This window comes from Pinus tabuliformis, chromosome X (assembly GCF_031772625.1).
Source record: "Pinus tabuliformis cultivar Carrire ecotype Pingquan chromosome X, CPIR1, whole genome shotgun sequence".
Taxonomy (NCBI): domain Eukaryota; kingdom Viridiplantae; phylum Streptophyta; class Pinopsida; order Pinales; family Pinaceae; genus Pinus; species Pinus tabuliformis.
In genome coordinates this window covers 244,744,503-244,764,540 of record NC_142308.1, presented here as the reverse complement: position 1 = coordinate 244,764,540, position 20,038 = coordinate 244,744,503, and the positions used below count along the sequence as shown (strand labels likewise).

Sequence of the window (20,038 nt, the reverse complement as noted above, 5' to 3'; positions counted from 1 at the left end):
GTGGCTTCGTTTGTTTCTGTTTATTTCCATCTGGATCTCTTGTTCCTTTTCCTCATTAATCTCCTTGTCCTTTTTGTCCTGATTTTTATCCTTTGCTGTAGTTTGTTCTTCTTTCTTTGTTGTAGTTACCTTCTTCCATGCAGCATCTATATCCTACCATCCTTTCGGCTTCCTTTGTTGTTGCTTGCTCTTGTTGAGGCTTGGACATGCCTTGTACAAGTGACCTGTTTGTTGACATCCCCGGCATCTGAAAGCTGTATTCTCATAGTCCAGAGGTTGTTTCCACTGAGTATTATTGAAGTTTAAGATGATGCTCTCAGGTAGTCCTCGACTAAGGTCTACCTCGACACATATTCTGGCAAAAGTAAATATTCCTTTTATGTGTCTCTCTGCGTCTATCTTTAACATTCTCCCCAAGGTATTTCCGATTGTTATTAGAACCTTTGAATGCCAAAAATGTAATGGAAGATTATGCATCCTCACCCATACTGGCATCCTTGATACCACCATGGTGTTAGCATCAAAATCAGGAAACCAAGGGGTAATGAAGAGTCCAGCACTACCCCAGAACCATGGCCCTTGGTTGAGAACTGTTTCCTTTTCTTCCTCTGTTTCAAAACATACTATAAAAAAACCTTTGGGGTATAAGTAGATTTGGCAATTTTTTGTCCAAACCGAGTGAATCCATTGATACAGTGCATCAGTTCTAGGCCAAAATCCGTTAAATCTACAAATAACTGCATTTTTTTGTAGATCTGAATATATACTTTTTACCTCTGGTATTTCGATGGAGATAGCTGGGCTCTCCGGCATTTGATCTACAATGTACTGGCCTAGAGGTTCCGTGACGGCTATGGACTTTTTTCCTTTGCCCTTCACTACTTCCTTAAATGATCCATTGCTTTGCGAGCTAGATCCAACATTTTCGGCTCCTCCTCGTAATCTCATATTGAGAAAGATTGTGGAACCTGACTTGATGTTGTATCCTTGCATGGTTTTGCATTCCTGCATCGATCTGCCCTCATTCACCAGATGTTGTTCCTCTACCGGGTAGCCAGTCTGTTCGGCGATATTGTTCTTTAGATCTGAAACCCTGTCGCTATCAGAAGTCCAGACCACGATTGTGGTTCCTTTTGGCGTCTTCACAAAAACTTGAAACCCAGATTTGGCATTCTGGGGTGGCTCTGTTTTTGTCAGATCTGAGCCATCCAACTCCGTCTCCGAGGGAGGTTCTATATCTCCTGGATTTTGGCTTTTCCTTCGATTGCTGTCCGGATCGGGTACATCCAGGCCAGATCTGAAGGTCAGTGATCCACCCTGGAGATGAATAGAATCTCGACTGCCTGAAAGAGGATTCAAAGTTGAAACAATGACCAGATCCTGGCAACACCACTGCTGCATGTGGAAGAGTGCAGTAGCTGCCAGGGGTATTTCGTCAAACACTTGCCGCGCATCCTCCATGCGTTGTCTAAGAACTGGATCGCCCAGCGCTTGCTTGGTACACAAACCAGGCCGCATTTGAGGGACTCGTATCTGAGCAAAGACGCTTTTGATAAACAGGGGCTTACCGTCATGCAATGGGGAGAGGCAAAAAATGGTCTTCGTCTTGGTGCCATGGAGGTTCCGGGCAGCGTTTTCATAAACTAGGGCCGCTTCTTCGGCAGTGACAAAAATGCCGAGCCATACTCTGGTTTTCTTCAGGGTATCTCTGATTTCCGCCACGAAACTCCCATAGACGCAGACAATACTTCCCATCCAGGGCGTAGCCCTCGCGGAGGAGAGCGCAGCTACCCGAAACTGGTTGGAGTTCAGCTGATTTGAAGCAAAACGCCCAGTGCAATGAAAGATGGTGCCCAGATCCGTCCTGAGAAAAACATCCTGAGCCAAGAAGGGAAAGAAATTCTCCAGACTCTGTTTGCTTTGTTTCGAATCATGATACTCCTTTCTAGCAAAAGATCTGAGCCGAACCCAAAGGGGAGAATCAAGCACTGAGAACCCAGCAGCTAGGCACCAAGTCGTTCCAAAACAATGTTGTTCTTTGAGTGCAATGACGGCGCAGCACGGACCTTCTGAAACCCTTCGAAAACCCGCCATCGCTCCGCTCTCGTTTTTGAATCACATGCACCCCTACCTATGTTATAGTTATCCATTTAGACTAATTTGTTTTTGAATTTACCTCTACATTTTTTTCTTTGAACTTTCTTTTTTCTCCCTTATGGTTTGAAGTAGGCATCACCCATTTCATTATTTTTATGGGAAGGATTTGATTGGGCATATTTGTGATTCTAGTTTTCTTTATTGTTTTGACTATATTTTTATTATGGATGGAAGTTAAGGTGGATGGCGTATCTAATCTCTCTCACACAAGACATTAGAGGAAGCAATTGGTAGCACTATTCATGGGGTTTATGCTTTAAACTATAGGATAATTGATTTATTATTGTCCAGTTTTTCCTAGTAGAATTTTTCCAAGGTAAATGATGTATATTGTTGCTATGTATATAATTTGTTTTTTAATTATTTTCTTCTAGAATCAATTTAATTATTAACACAATAAAAGTCTAAGTGAAAAATGAAATAACCTTTTAGTTGGAATTTAATGATATAATTTTTAGTAATATTGCGATTTTTTCTTATTTAAAATGTATTTTTAGATCCATAAATAGATTTATTATCATGAAATAACCCCTATACCACTGGAGCTATGCAAAACAAACAACTTAAACTTATAATTGTTGTATTTTGAAAAGAAAAAAAGGAAAAAACCTAGAAAAAAAAGTATGTATCTATTGATTAAACTATGCTTAAAATAAATGACTAAACTATAATGATTATCTTTCTCACTAGGATTTATTTTAATTTTAATTTTAAATTTTTATATAAAAATTATAATAAAATTTATTTTATAATAATGAAATCTATTTATTTAATAAATTTTATATGATTTACATAAATATAATTTTTAGCATTTAAATGTCAAAATTAAACACAAATTATGATGCAGGGGCCACCTTGTAATGATTAACCCATTATTTTAAAATAATAATAAAACACAAATTATGATGCACACCCAACTTGTAATGATTAACCCATTATTTTAAAATAATAATAAATCTGGAGTATTATTTAAAAAAACAAAATGGAATACAAATTTAATGAAAGGCTAGATTTCTAGGTCGGATTATGATCAAAAACTTATAAAATGCGCAGAAGAGCATGGATTCATCTTAAAAAGACAGGTATAAGCTCCCACTAGTTAAAAGATCTGGTATAAAGATAAAAAAGACAGGTATAAGCTCCCACTAGTTAAAAGATTTGGTATAAAGATAGATTGATTCATCTTAAAAAGACAGGTATAAACTCCTACTAATTAAAAGATCTGGTATAAAGATAGATCTATGCTCGTAATCTTTTACTTGTACATTATGTGTCTGACCTTACTTGTTTTATTAATATAATAGCATTACACAACCACAAACATCTCTTGAAACCAGGCTGTATTGTTACACTAGTCCAACGAAACCCAAAAAATTAAGATGAGATTTGACTTGCAATATTTTTGCAGAAGATTATTTTGCTACCACGCTAAGAAGAAATGGAAACTTCCATAATACAGAGTCCTATAAAGGCTATATCAAGGAGGAAATGAGTTAAGCTCACAAGTGCTCATTTTCTCTGCAAAGATATCACAAATATCATCAAGTGGCTTCAAGAGAGCTAATGACAAATGTTAGAACCTTTATATAGAAAAATGGTACATTTGGTAAGAGCCTATAGAAGGAAATGGTAAAGTGACATTTTATATTGGTGGTCTAATTAGCATACAGTTAGAGCACTCTGCTTAAGATAAAATATGTTTTGTCCCTGTGTAACTCGTCGTTTTAGGTGGGGCGAACTACCACATGATTAGACTTCTAAACGTGACCCAACACTCAAACAATCTTAATAGTAAACTAGTAAAACCTCAATAAAATAGACATTCAAATTATAATAAAAAAGTCAAATTATTATAAAATTTTAAAAATGATTTTTTGCTGAACTATAAACCAAATTATTATAAGTCAAATTATAATAAAAAAAGTCAAATTATTATAAAATTTTAAAAATGATTTTTTGCTGAACTATAAACCAAATTATTTTAATTAAACATTAATAAGAATTTAATAGGTTTTATAGGATTTACATAAATCTAATTTATTCCATTTAAATATCAAAATTAAAAGCAAATTATATTATGATTAAACCATTAATTTAAAATAATAAAATAAATTTGGAGTATATAAAAAAAACGAAACTGAATGCAAATTTAATAATGTGGATGGTGAAGGTTTTCTATAAGTTGATTAAGATTAATGCACAATTACAAGATCTCATCCATGGGTTATGACAAACAGGCTTTGAAATTTTCTGACACCCTTTTTTATCGCCGTTTAATTGTAACTGCATTCCAATCTAACGGTGCAGCGACGTTCTGAATTAAATGTGACACGTGTCACAAATATACAGGTGTAATTTGGTCAAGTGGACATTGAGAAGTCGTGGAACATTGCCCAATGAACGGAGGTGAAAATCTTTTCTATGTAGCAAAGAGCGTTATTGGCGACCCAATCTGTTTAGTCCATTCGGCTCCAAGCTCTGTTTATCCAATGGAGTTTAGTTCCATGCCTTCGTCCGCAGTGTGAATTATGAGAAGTGCAGGTGGCTGAATGAATGACAATGATAATTTCTGTTGTCGTTCTTGTGATCGGACGGTAGCCATGGTTTGAACCTCAATTAATAATAAGAACATCGCACTGCAAATTGAGCTTGCCATGGCTTATTCTTTCTTTTGTAATTCGAACCTCCGTGAGGTATACTTTGACATCCATTTTCACTTCACTATTTTTGTAATTTTTTTACATTATAGTATTGCTGGTGTAATCATGGAAATGGCCATTTAAATGCTCCGTGAGGTATACTTTGACATCCATTTTCACTTCACTATTTTTGTAATTTTTTTACATTAGAGTACTGCTGGTGTAATGACGGAAATGGCCATTTAAATTTTAAGGGAAATGCTGCAATGCACACGAAAATGAAAAGAATTCGGCAAAAAAGAAGTGTTGCAAATGCATGCATCGGTTGCAATAAACAAATTACAATGGTTATCAACCGTATAAAGTATCTATGATCGACGGTAAGCAAATCTGCATTTATAATTTTGCTCGGCCATTGGTAGTTCGGACAGAGGAACTCCAGGCCGTCCAAAGATGATCCACGTTGATGTCTGAAAACATCCAGCGCATTAAGCTTTTGCTGCTGCTCAGGTTGTCTGCCTTCACCGTCGTTTTCTTCGAATGCGAGTGGAACAATCTGCTTCAATTTAGGTGATTTCTTCGAATGCTCCTCTCACCTTTGATTTCTTTATCAGCTGCTGCATCAAGTCTTGACCGGCAGACTCATCTTTAGCATTTTCTTGCATTTCTGTGGTTTCAGCATGGCCGGCCCATGGAGGAGGGTTAATAGCGTTGCTGCTATCAAAGTTCTTTTCCTCCTTGTTGGATCTGGAACCCTTGCAGTGCAGGCGCTTCCTTCGGCGCATTAAGCTACTCTGGCCTCCTCTCGCCTCCTGCTTTTGCTGTTGCTCAGCTTGTCTGCATTCACCATCGTTTTCTTTCAATGTGAGTGGAACAATCTGCTTCGATTTAGGTGATTTCTACGAATGCTCCTCTCACTTTTGGTTCTTTATCCGCTGGTGCATCTAAGTCTTCACAGGCGGACTAACCTTCAGCATTTTCTTGCAGATCTGTGGTTTCAGCAGGGCATGCCCATGGAGGAGGAATAATAGCTTTGCTGCTATCAAAGTTCTTTTCCTCCTTGCTGGATTTGAACCCTCGGGCCATGTGTTCAAACAAATCGATAGCCTTATGTAAATTCTTTAAATCCTATCTTTAAATTAGTTAAATTCTTTAATGCTGTGGTGCTTTAGGCAAATTCTGATGTGGCGCATAGCGCTAATGCTCGCTATACTCATGAATTCTTTTATGTTTGGGTTCATACTTTTATGTTTAGGTTACACTCATAAAGAAACCGTATGACTTTTTTTTACAGAAATTATTATCTATGTACTGCAAAACATATTTAACTCTACAGTTTACGAGTACATTGAAATTTAAATATCTAGTTTCCGAATTTTTGTTGTTTGATTTTTTTCTCGCATGTATAAAAGAATTGCAGATTGTTTGATTTTTTTCTCAGATATAAAAGAATTGCAGAGGCTCGAATGCTTTTGACGGATCTAATTTAATATGTGGTAATTCCTATGTTGCACGAGTTTCTGGAACTTGGGAACGTTGGGAACTTGGGTACGGGTGTCTGGAACGGCTAGAGGTTTCCCCAAATTTTCCAGGAAACGGCTAATTGGGAGCGGCAATATTATATAATCAAAAAATAATATATATAATAAAAAAAATATAATAAAAAAGACCACTGCCATAGCAAAAAGATATATATGTTGACATATGTTACGACATATGTCTCCTATTTTACCAAAAAAATATAATATATACCAATAGGGTGAATCTTTACTAAAATTATATTAATATAAGTTACAGAGGTAAGAAAAAGAATTTGCAGATATTTCTTTAAAAAATTTAGTGATCCGAAACAAATTTAAAGGCACTTTTTTACTAATGTAGTGTAGATACCAATTTTAAGTTTGAAGCCATATTTTATTATTTTCTTTTGAATTAATCATTGCGTTGTATCCATGAACATGTCCGAGTAAAATGTTGGATCGTACATGTAAATGTTTAAGCCATAAGCTTTCCGCCTAAATTTTTAAACGCTGCATTCCTAAACAACTCGAATATATACAGAAACAAAAATAAAAATAAAATATGCTTGATTTGTTTTTTCGTGAACTTATGAAAATGAAACAAGTAGTTTATCGCTGAAGGGCAGCGCTCCAACTCTCAACACACTTACCTCTCTCAACACACTCAGCGCTCCGCTCTCAACAAACTTAGCTCTCCGCTCTCAACGCCAAACAACAACTAAAGCTCTCAGTGAAAAGAGGTATAGCAACCAGCATTTATGAAAACACTGAAGGGTTTTTTTGGGCGCCAAAAGCATTCCCACCCATTCATTTCCACAGAAACTCGTGGAAAGACGAATAGTGCATCGTCTATTAATAACAAGTGCGTATTTCCCTCTCTGATCATACAGTGTGTAACAGCAAGTGCGTCTTTCTCTACCCAGGTCCTTTTCTTTGGGATTTACAGTATTTTTGACTTACCATATTGTTCGTAATTCACTATAAAATTTCATGGGTGAATTCAATTACTAAATTCTGCAATTTCGTGGGTGAATTCAAAGTGAAAATTATTAAATTAGTGAATTCAAAATAGCCAATTTTCATATCAGGCTGGCAGTTTCCATCGAAATCATACTGGAATGTTTGGTTTGAAACTAGCTGTCATAGCTAAAAGACCGCTGCCAATTCGAATTTCCACATGGGTCCACATGGGAACGCTGGAGCTTTGCAAATTTAAGTCAGAGCAGTTCCGGAAACCGTCCAAAGTTTCTTTTACCGTTCCCACAGAAAACGGAACGTTCCTGTGCAGCTCCAAAGTTCCAAGGAGCGTGGGAACCACCGGAACGGGTTTCCCAGCTCTCAGGAACGGTTCCCGTGCAACATAGGGTAATTCCCTTCCTCTTATTGATTTGATTTAATTATATTTGGATGTATTTTCAATAGCATATCAATTTGTTCACTTAAATTTAAATTGAACTTTTGTTGTTAGAGATAGCAAAGAATTACAGAGTTATTTAAATTTAAATTGAATATTTGTTGTTGCACAAATATTTCGAACAGAACCTCATAAATATGTAGAATTTATCAATATGCCATTAGAACTGGCATAACTGTAGCTACACTCGAGAATCCGACACCTTTTGATCTCCCTTCTCCACTTTTGTATCCCTGCCCCATTCCCTCACTTCATCGGAAACCACATTCAATTTTTATAAATAGAACATTCAAAAAACACTTTGATCTACTGATTGGCTATCAGTCCCCCAATAGTTCTAGTGAAACATTTGGATGAATATATCCCTCAACTGTAGCTAGCAGTCTTATCATGGGAGTAGGCAGCACCAATTTCATGAAAAATGCCACCAATCTCGAAATCAATCAATCGTGACAGAGCTCTATCGATCCTGTTTTCATACCCACCCCAGCCAACATAAAACATAATCTATTGGGATATAGGATCACAAATAAGACCAATCTGTGGTCATCTTATTAGTCCCTGCCGACAGGCGGCTGGGACTATAGTAATCGAAAATGTCCTGTTAGCATTAATCTGGGCTAATTCGTATGGCAAATAACCTAAGTTTTTAGTTGTTAAAATTTTTACAACTTATGAAATATGTTTCACCGTCTTATTTGGCCTCTTCCCGAGGTGGGAGAGGCCGAAGCATATGTTATATTGATGTGTTCCCATCACATTTAGAGAAAAAATAAAGTAAAGGTAAATTAATGCTAGCATTAGTTGAAGAAATTAAATGCTATGCGACTAATCTTGGGGCAATATCACTTAGCTAGGCTGGTATCTGCATGTTGACCACTCGTCACAACGTGTCTTTACCACCAAAGCTTATGGTAAAGCTTGTATCACAACATATCTGCATGTTGACCACTCATTGCATGTTGACAACTCGTCACCAACTGTCTTTACCACCACCAGTTGTCTTTACCACCAAAGCTTATATCACAGCATGTCGTGGGTTATCCTACCACCAAATCTTATATCATAGAATGCCCTGCGTTATCTTACCACCAAAGCTTATATCATAGCATGCCCTGGGTTAGATAAATAGATTGTTTCACCCACCTATGGTTGGTATTTCACCTATGGCTGGTATTTCTATAGTCGTGGGTTGGTCAGGTAAATGGCTGGTATTTCTATAGTCGTGAGTTGGTCAGGTAAATAGCTCGTTGTACGATATAGTTTTAGGCGCAAACTCTGAGTCTCTACACACCGTGAATCAAACACAACTTTGATCCAGGACCAAGTATGCATGGTGCTAAAGGACGGAACGACCTCTAGAGAATCAGTTAGCCTATTCTACTGGAAAAACGACTATGTTAACTTGGTATTTATCATCTTTGCACGAAATGAGATATGTGAACCTGAAGTAGCACCGAGGCTGGGAGTTTTAGCCGAACAGGAGCGGAGCCTCATATTTCTCCTTAGCCTCTACACTTTATCAGCGAGTATTGCTTTCAGAACCTCTTGTACGTACTCTGGTTCCATTCCTGAGATCATGCTTTGCGATAAAAACCCAACCCCGAATTGTGCTTCGAGCCTGGTGATCTGGAATTCGTGAAAAATCCCAGTTAGAACTCTATAGCCATCGCACCCTCGTTCAAAACGAGGTCACGAACCCAAGGATAATGCCCTATTACTGGAAATTAGAACTGTGAAACCGAGAGGATCTCCTGCTATCTGGTCTCTTTCATCTAGCTATAAATGGTTTTAAGCCCCATCCAATCCTCTACTTATCTACTTATTGTGGTCATTTTGGCACTTGAAAAACCTTACAAAACTTATAGCGTCATTTTTCCTAGTCCGCTATGCAACGCCAAATTGAAACCTTCATCCACAATTACCCTTTGCAGTACCAACAAACGTGCAAATCGGAAACACGACCTTTATAAGCCTTTACATGTTCCTTCCAGGCCATGGGAATCTTTATCTATTTCTTTTATGGGTAACTGTTTTCATTCCAAGCTTTGAACCTATCTGCTTTGTAGTTGGGGTGGCATTACAATAGTAAGGCAGTCCTCAAGGGAGGGGTGATTCCATCTAAGTTTTTCAAGGCCATCTATTTTACTAGGATAATGACATGTACATGCGTTAGTTTCATAATCTTATTGCAACGTGGGTTGCATGCAATCAAGGCATGAGCAACCACAAGTCTGAAGTTGGTACACATGTTTTCTTCTTTTGGTTTTCTTGTAGCATTCATTCTTATATTTAATGATTAGGCGGCAGACAGATTATGCATTCGCATTGATACCAATGTTATGCTCATATTTTGATCATGGATTGATACCAATGTTATGCTCATATTTTGATCATGGAGTTGTGTTTCTCTTTATTAATGCGTTTGGAAGTTTTCAGGACATAAGCTTATGGTTGTTGTTCTATATGTATTTTTCGTTGGTATTTTAATTTTGATAGCTTCATTTTTCATTGTAAAGTGTTGACCCATCTAACATAATCTATCTGTTCTACTTTCATTTGGTCTTTATTCTGTTGTTTATTCTGAAAATAAAGTTCACATTTGCATTGGTACCAAGGTTAGTTTCATTTATTTATCTGGAGTGAATCTTCTTTATGTTCGCCTGTAAGAAAGATTTCATTTATTTATCTGGAGTGAAGCTTCTTTATGTTCGCATGTAAGAAAAATTTCATGAATTGGCATTATGGTTTATGTTTTGTATGTGTGTTACTCATTGTATTCTTATTATTTTATATTTTTCCTCTTTCAATATATTTATTTATCTCAACTTGTTCTCAGTTGCAGATAGATTACACGTTTGAATTGAATTGATATCACCGTTAGTTCATTTGTTAATCATGGAATTGGGTTTCTCCTTGTTCATAAAGTTTTCAGAAATTGGGCTTATGGTCTCTTTTCTGTAAAGTGTTCATCCAACTGATATTTGCATTGATGAAGGACCATCCTCTTGTCCTGAAATGTATACAGAAATGTTCGCTTCACGTGGAAGAAGAAACCACAAGAGGTGTGGCATATCTCAGAGCTCTAATGGTTGTGATTAGTATAATAATGGTTGTGATTCGTATAATAATGTTTGGCGTATTCCCAAAGTTTCTTACTAGGTACGAAAACTTAACAATAACTGCTACAAACTTTTCCGTATAGCTGCATAGCTGTTACTTCTGACTGTTTGTCAGAGTTGAATTCTTCTAGATAATTTAAGACTGAAGAACAATCTCATTTATTTTTACCATAATCAATCCAAGAAGTCTGATAAATGTAAATTCAAGCAAGACATCTCTCAGAAAATGATGCCAAGATTCTCCTAAGAACCGAAATGGAATTCAAGTCTATGGGTTGTCTTCTCATTCAATTTCAGTTGTAGGCAAGCATCTTCAAACTTCAGTTGAGGTTGTATAACAGCTTTTCAAGCTTACGATGTCTTCTCATTCAATTTTAGTTGTAGGCAAGCATCTTCAGACTTCAGCTGAGGTTGTATAATAGCTTTTCAAGCTTACGGTATTGTTTTCTTTTTCTTAGTATTTTTCCCACCAAATTTATCCACTGCATATTGTTTCTAATATATGAGTCTTGTGCCCTACACTATTTCAGATTCTGAATGATAAAACCAATCTTGAAGTTGTTTGGAAGGCCATTAAGGCTTCTGCTCATTCTAGTTCTGGAACAAGGACAATAGACATCGAGGTAGAGTTCGAGGTTCGAAGCTCTAGTCTATTTATTGGAAGCGGGGTTGATTGCAAGGGTAACTAATTAGTAGTAGGCTCGGTAGTAAGGAGGCTGGGTTGTTCAGTAGCACTTCTTTCTATATATCCCACCACTAACTAACATATCGCGAAGAACTTATATGCCGCATTCCACAATGACTTATATATCACTCAAGGCAGAGAGCTCTCCATAATCGTTGAAGTAACTGTATTGTTGCTCCTGAATTTCTTCAAAATAGGCATCTTTAGGTATAATAAGAAAGTTGAAAGCACCAGTTCAAACTCATTATTATAGCTTAGACTCTTCTATCTTCCTACCTTCACTACTTTATCAAGGTGCATGTAGCTACACCACTTAGGCCCCCCTAGCTGACCCTAAATGATTTATTGGTGATGCAGATCCCAATCTAGTTGTTGACTTTTCAGTTGAATCGCAACCTATTTTTCACAAGTCAAAAGGATGGGAGTAAATGAAATAAGTGAATGTGGTGCTAGTTGGAATCCCAGCATTCGAGTCAGTTGTTGTAGCATCCTTACTTGCGTCCCTACTTGTTCTTACATTTCTAGTTGTTCCCCTCAGTGATAATGTTACAGGATTTTCTTATGTTCAAAGAAAGAGTCCTAACATTAGGATCTTAACTATCGTGGTCTTTTATCTTGTTCCTACAAGTGGTGTAGTGAAGCCATTTGTACTAGTTCCTAGGACTTCTCAAAGGCTTTGTAGTGCTGTCCCTAGACTTTGTGCCGGCATTTGCTAGTGTTCCCACTTGTGGTGCTCCGTTATTCCCTAATGCTCTGACTTGTGCTATTACGGCATTCGCTAGTGTTCCAAGATGTGGTGTTCTAATATAATAATATGTTGCTATAAGAATCTCTACTTGTTTATACAAGTGTTGTTCTGCCATTAGCTAGTGTTCCTACTAGGTGCACTGTTGTTCCTATATTCTATGATGTTCATCGAAGTCTTGTCGTGCTCTCTACGTGGATCTGTATCTAGATTTACCGATACTGAATCTTCTGTTTCAACAATGGGGTCTACTGATGCGGTTCCAAAAGCCGTTGGTGACCAGGAACCAGTAAATGATTCCGCAGAGGAAGAAGTTTCATCCTCAGTGTTGTTTGGAAGGACATTAAGGCTTCTACTCATTCTAGTTCTGTAACAAGGACAGTAATTGAGATGGAGGAGTCAAACTGTGAATCATTGAAAACATAACTTGAATACTTGAATACTTGAAGATAACAGTTTGATCCAATCAAGGAGCCACAAAATGGCACTAAAAAAAACCTCCTCTCCTAAAAGATGGAAACACCCACATTCATTTATCCAGCATAAACAAGGACCCTGTAAATGGAAATGCATCTGAGTTAAAGTTACATCAGCCTAAAGAACTCAATCTGAGTTAAATTTACATCAGCCTAAAGAACTCAAGACTAAAATTGCAGTAAGTGAACTCAAGACTAAAATTGCAGTAAGTGAAAACCTCAGCCTAAAGAACTCAAGACTAAAATTGTAGTAAGTGTAATTTCACCTGAGCAAACTCAAGACTAAAATTGCAGTAAGTGTAATTTCACCTGAGAAAGCAGGTACAACACACAAAAAATTGGACTTATGTTTTCTCAACGATTGGAAGGACTGTAAGGCAAATTCAAGTAAGGCATACTCAGCAGGTGAGATAGGTAAGGCAGGCAGACAAACAAAATGGACTTATGTTTTCTGAACGATTGGAAGGACCGTAAGGAAAATTTACGTAAGGCATACTCAACAGGTGAGATAGGTAAGGCAGGTAGAAAAAAAAAATTGGATTTATGTTTTCTCAACGATTGGAAGGACCGTAAGGCAAATTCATGTAAGGCATACTCAACAGGTGAGATAGGTAAGGCAGGCAGACTCAGCTCAAGCACAAAGAACCCTGCATTTGTGTTCTCATTAGCACTAGGGAAGCCTGCAATGTCTGCGTACATGCGTTAGAAAGTCTGTCAAACACTTTCATTAATCTCTAGCTTTTTCGAACATAGTGTTTTGGCAGGGACTTGTTGCTTAGCAGCCTCTCTTGTTCTTTTTAGTTCTTAGAGAGCCCATAGTCACTCTTATCCGATCGCCCAAGGGAATACCTACCTATCTAAAACGTTTTCTTATGAATTCGCTTGCTACACGTCTAGCTAGTTGCGAGACAGACACAACAAAATTTGTTAAATTATATACGTAATAGATATGGCACAGTGCTAGTCTGTTTCCGAGCGAGGGAAGGGAAATAAGCCGTTCAATGAGTTTCTCATCGTCCATCATCTAGAAAATGAGTTTTTTCCCCTCTAGATTATTAATTCCTATAATATACGGGGGCGAATTATTTGCGTCTATAATGGTATGGATATCGAGGTTCACCAGAAGCTCCCAAACAACACCTATTGATCTAGCTGTGTATGATCGTTTGCATCCCAACCAACAGGTGTTGATGCACAAAGCTTTCATGCTAGTGTTTGAGAGGCCCCACTTTATATACACAATTGTGCCATGTTCCATGACTAAAGGAACTCAAATCCCAACCCTCCATTTTTCGATTAATAAGGTAATGTGTAGTGCCTTAAGTAATAATAGTAGGGCCCGTCGGATCATACATGCAAAGGATTCGGGTTAACCAATTGATACAACTCGCCCTTTCATGCCGATCCCAAGAAGCATGGGGAAACATCCAATTCTATGTTTTATGGGAAATTTTTGTAGGTAAGCATGGGCAAGGGAGGTTTGACTTCCCAAGAGATAGATGTCAAGTCAAATCACCCATGCACCCCCTTTTAGATTCCCGTCTTGTGGTATCATAGTACTATTGTTGCTTCTTATGCAACATTTTTTAATTATATTATGATATATTTCTTTTTGTGAATGATTTTACATAACATAAGCACAAGATGGAAACATAACAACCACACCATAATCCTAACCCATCATGGGGACTCATACACATTCACTAGTCAGGCCTTGGCCTTGACGTCTGCACTAGGAATATTTACAATGCATTTACATTATTGACACATAGGGTCCTTTAACAAAGCCCACATGGCTTGTATCCTATAACATAAACCACCTAATTCGAATAATACATGATTTCACATATTATATTCCAAGGGTCAAAACCGGGGTATTAAAAGAACCTACCCAATTAGTAGATTAGAAGATGTAGAAGTTTATATTGATAGGATAAAGACAAATTTTTGGGGTTAAAACCAAAAAGAAAGCTCTTCAGTCACAACTTTAGCCTCACAACTCTTCAATGATAAGTGGTTACCTTGTAAGTACTTCCTTCAAGAAAGAAAGCAAGATGAGAGTGAAGGCCACATTCAAGGCGGAAGGTGTGCAATGAGAACGAACTACAAGCTCGAAAGTGCTAGAGTTACTCACTTTAGGAGATAAGTGAAATAGTTATTCACTTTAAGGGAGCCCAAGGCGCAAGAAGAATTAGTCTCTTTTTAAAGCATCCAAGTCTATGGCTTTATGCTATGCATCCTTAGCAATACGTACCAACATCGAAGTCTATGGCTTTAAGCTATGCGTCCTTCGCAATATTGACAAGCTTCATGGTCCGATGCTTGCAGTAAATCAAGACAACCCAAACAGTATGGCTCCTGGCTAACGCTCTACGGGTCTGGGCCCCGCAGGGCAAACCAGTAAATCAAACCCTTCTTTGTTGTGCACCCTTCATCGGTCATGAGGCGGGTAACTCAACCAGATTAGAGAGTCATGAGGCGGTTAACCCAACTTCAGGGCTAATAACTCAAATAGGATTGGTAAGTTGTACTGGTAGCGTCCCTAGTTCTTTTTTTCCTTCAAGGAAGTCTACATAATGGAATTTCAATAGCATTGAACCTTTCCTTCATGAATGAAAGACATAACTCCATCATCTAGGTCCTTCAAGCCATTATTTGGATAATGCTTGGATAAATTTCTGAAGGCGAGTTAGAAGGCAAGTCTCAATCGGATTGGATCTATCTCGAACGCATGTTAAAAACCTGCTTCAAAGGCCTTTATCAAACACGTTATTGCGACGTTATCCCCAGGGTGGGGTGGTAAATAGATTTTTCTTTCAGATAGGTACCTATCTTTTTGACTTACCGCTGCCAAGGAAGCCCAGCTAACAACACCCCAAAGAAAGCTTACCTTTTACCAGGATGCTCTATTTCAAAAGATTCCTCTCGTCAAAGCAAATTTCGAGTCAAAGCAAAAGGCGATTTAGCAGAATTCAGAAACGTTTGAATCCCACGATAGCTCCACCTTATCACTCAGTGATAGCACTTACGACCTTACTGCTCAGTGCCATTCTTTACCGCTGCTTGGGAGTTTCATTCGTTCGATTGGCTCTCCATTTGAGACTAAGAATGAGATACATATGGTGGGAAGACGAGGCGAGGGAGGGGACTTTAGGATCAGTTGGTCGAGTGCCATTCCTTACTATTGTTTGGGAATTTCATTCGTTTGATTGGGAGATCTATCTCTTTTGACTCTATAGCGCACTATTGTCAATTTCCTTACAGTGCTAGAGAGAGTAATGATAAGCGTACCGATAGGCTTTCAATAGGCTTAAGATAGGCTTTCCATTTGATACATACGAATGAGAGACACACTGAGACTAAGAATGTTGGTACTGCTGGTAAAAGAGAGGGAGAGAGGTGTGGGTGGGGTGAAAGCGTAATGCTTTCTATATGTGCATGTGGTTTTGGAAAAAATGTATACATTCTTTGATGGGAGTTCCTTCTGCTGTAGAGAGCTGGTCAAGTCTTCGGAGTGGGTGTGAATGGGTGTGAGGTCAAGCTTTACCTTCCAATCAATCAAAATCTTACTTATCTTGCTTCATGAGCTGAGGAGCTACAAGAGGGATCTATGGTAGACCATTCTCACCCTACCTTACTCTTAATGACTTCTATCATAGGACTGCTATAGTACTAACCCATGAACAATAGCGAACATCCATCCATTCGCTCCTGAAAGTCCCTTAAATTCCAACCGTCAAGTCCCCAATCCCTAGAATTTCAAGCCCCAAAAAGAAATAAATGTAGAAATGATTGTTCAAGGAGTTTCCTGGTTGTAGAAATGACTGGTTGTATAACTTTATGCTTTATGGATGTAGAATAACTATGGTTGAATCACTTTCCCCGCAGTGCTTGGGTGCTCCTCTTTAAATACGTACTATGGACTACGGAAATATGGCTTCCTTTCCTATAATGTAGACCGGATTCCTACAATGTGGATTGATGGATTGGGAAGACCCATATTCCTACAATGGGGAGACGGCGTGGGAAGACCCTTATTCCTGCAATGTGGGTGGACAGTTCTATAGCAGTTCTCTAAGGGAGATTTGGTGGTAGATAGGTGTGGTAAGACCCAATCCTTTCCTACAATCCCGGATTGGCTTAGGTACAATTGGAATTGGAAGATGATTAGCTATGGAAGATGAAATCTGGCTTCCTCTATAAACCCAGAATATGTCTCTGTCCTTTCAATCCAGAATAAGCCTCTTTCCTTTCGTTTCAACCTTGAATCTGCTTTTGTACCTTACCGGGAAATAGAACATGACCTTAGTTGTTAGCTTCACAGAACACCTCTCGAGAAGCTAAATCGAAAAGCTAACTCGCCCATCATCTCCCAAGGTTAGAAAGCCAGAAGCAAAGGAAGCAAAGGAACCACCTAAGTGGGAAAAGCAGCTAGAATGGTATTCTATCGAATATTCTAATCAATAGTTGATTGAATCTCACTATATTCCATACCTAATAGCCTGAGTTGAATCACTAGCATCAGTCGCATTTGAACCAATCAAACAACCATAGTGAGACTTCCTTCCTAAAGGACCGTCCCCCTGATTCCCTTCCTCATCGACCAAAAATGACTTGTTCATAAATGCCTTATCTCTGGTGTTAAAAACCTTATCTAGGTTTATCTAGCCTCCTACTCGATAACAACCCATTAGGCATATACGGGACCTTCATCTAGGAGAGCATCCTCACACTTTGACCCCTTATTCTATAGAGTACTTTCCCTCTATAGCTCCGAAACTTCTTGATTCTTTTCACCTTAACATGAATATGCACATCTCCGTATAGTACTTTCCCTCTATCACTTTTCTCCTTGCTCTCCTAACGTCAAGCAAGTGGGATCCTTATAAACAAAAGTGCATCTCTGACCGAGTACTTTCGCTTGGTAACTTCGATACTTATCTATCCTTTGACTCTAGAGCTCTTAAGACTACAATCTATATGTAATGACATATATAATATATATCATTCCTATTCCATTTGGTCTCACTTGCTTGCGCAACCTCGCAGTTTTAGTAGCGGAAAAGAGAAAATCCACTACTAAATGCCATCGCAGTTTTAGTAGCAGAAAAGATAAAATTCACTACTAAATGCCATCGCAATTGTATTCCCAGAAATGCCTTTAGTTACTTGTTGGGTGGGGGGGTAACCAAAACCATCGCATCAACCATTGCAGTTGTATTACGAGAAAAGCTCAAATCCACTACTAAATGCCATCGCAGTTGACTGTCGCATTGATATCTGATCTCGACCTTAGCGACACTTCAATCATCTCGCCTTAGCGGTGACACAAGCAACTCGCCTTAGCGGAGGTTTGAGCCCTTCCATTTTTTAACCACCTATTTTTGAGGACGGAGTTTTATAGTGTTTTAGTAGTACAACTCCGTCTTCAAAAGCTCTAGGAAGATCTTAGCTAGTACCGTTGAGCAGAACCAGTTGCATAGTACGAGTCATTCCCTCCAATCGTGATTAGTGCACTTGGTCAATCATCTAAATTAAAGTTTCGATACCGAGGGGAGCAACATATGGGGGTGGAAAAAAACTACTTGTATTTATCAGTTTAGGGTGGAGTCCTTTCATCCTTAGGAGCTTCATAAAATTATATAGATTAAGTCGCTTCTATTATTGAAATTGGCTCTCTAAGAAAGGATGCCACGTATAAAGCCTTCACTGACGGTGGTTCTTTAACTCGGTAAACTTCAACTGGTCAGTCTCTATCTCGATCTCTGGCGCCACCAGAGCAAGGAACGAAACAACGTTAAAACCAGGGCAAGAACCCCTACCTATTTTATTTCAAAAGCCATTAACCCGCCTTGATAGGATTCCTTCCATTTATCAAGCCTATTACCGGGGCCAACATCCTCACCAGTTCTAGGTTATTGACTTGAATCCCTCCTTCTTCTCAAGCTAGTAGCCCCTAACCCGTCCTGTATCCAAATGTTGTTGCCCTAGTGCGTGCTGGGTGACCACCCAGTAGTAGCAATAACACCAGCATCTGAGCTATATCCTGCACTTCCATAGTAAGCAACACCTGAGATGAAAAGATGAAAGTGGTCTCATTATAGAAGTGGTTTACCCTGTCCCTTGATAAGTCCGATAGAGTTGAAGAAAGTTTCAACCCTATATTATGAGGTTAGGTTTCCCCATTCTGTCTTCATCCAAAATCCAGTAAGTAGTGAAGGAGAAGCAGATATAGTAGTTGTTTCTCCTTTTCCTTGAGATAAGTGGAAAAAGTACCCTTGAAGTCAGAAGCGAATATAAGTGGTCTCATGACACATATATAGAGTTTTAGCGTTAAGACTTGATATATTTTTTGAAAGGGATCATCAGGGAAATCCCTCCTTTCGGTCAAACTACGGGTCTGCGCTACCCTTTTGGGGTCCGCTTGCCCTCGTGTTCTCTCACGGAGGTTTTCCCTTCTTCTCCCTTGTCCTCTTTAGAAGGAATATACCCATTCTATACTTTAATTAGAGAGATAGGAGCCTTGAGAGAAGCTCAGATTTCCCTACGGGGGAGCTCAGATCTAGCTCAGATTCCCCTGTCCTATCCTAACAATAAGAGAGATAGGAGATAAAGAACATTAGGATCATGATAGCGGTAATTTCCCCTTAGCCTTGATTGATTTGATAGCTTTGTTCCCCTCTTAATCCAACATAAGAGAAGCTCATGAAGTGGTTAAGAGAAGGTCATTAAGTCAGGTCCTTGAGAGAGGTTATATCCGTATAGAAGTACCTAGCTAAGTCCGATAGAAGAAGTGGTATCCTGAAGAAGCCCTATCTTATTAGGTTTACCGCCATCTCTCTGTTTAGGCTTGTGGTGTCCTGCGGAGCCAACAACCATCATTAAGTCAGAAGCAGATAGAGTTGTTCCCCTCTACATCCAATCAATAGAAAGGTAAGTACTGAAGCAATTATAGTAGTTGTTTCTCCTGTCTCTTCCTTAGAGTTTCAGCCGATAAAGCGGTATCATGAAAGAAGCGGTTTACCCTACCTTATATGTTCCAATATTAATCCAACCAAAGGATAAGGAATAAGTAAGTCATTCAGTCAAGTAGCCTGAAGAGAGGAGAAGAGAGGCTCATTTAGTTAGGCACATCATATTTGGTTTCCCCTGTCCCTTGATAAGTAAGTCTGATTAAAATAAGCTAAAAAAAGACCCTTTATATTGTTGAATTGAAGTCATAGTTGGAAGTCAGTCTCCTTGATAGAAAGTATATTGACAAATCACCTAGAGATATAAGA

General features: G+C 38.4%; 1 long non-coding RNA gene across 3 annotated transcripts in view; it reads left to right on the top strand.

The window, feature by feature from the left end:
* Window positions 1-5,064: 5,064 nt before the first annotated feature.
* LOC149139289 (uncharacterized) overlaps window positions 5,065-20,038 on the top strand; it is a 114,108-nt gene continuing 99,134 nt past the window's right edge. The window contains exons 1-4 of one of the 3 annotated variants that reach the window (XR_016264551.1): window positions 5,065-5,366; window positions 5,476-5,688; window positions 5,784-5,908; window positions 6,238-6,292. This is a non-coding gene — a long non-coding RNA (uncharacterized LOC149139289). Of the gene's footprint in view, window positions 5,367-5,475; window positions 5,689-5,783; window positions 5,909-6,216; window positions 6,293-20,038 lie in introns of all 3 variants that reach the window. The other 2 variants (XR_016264552.1, XR_016264550.1) reach the window with 2 other exon arrangements.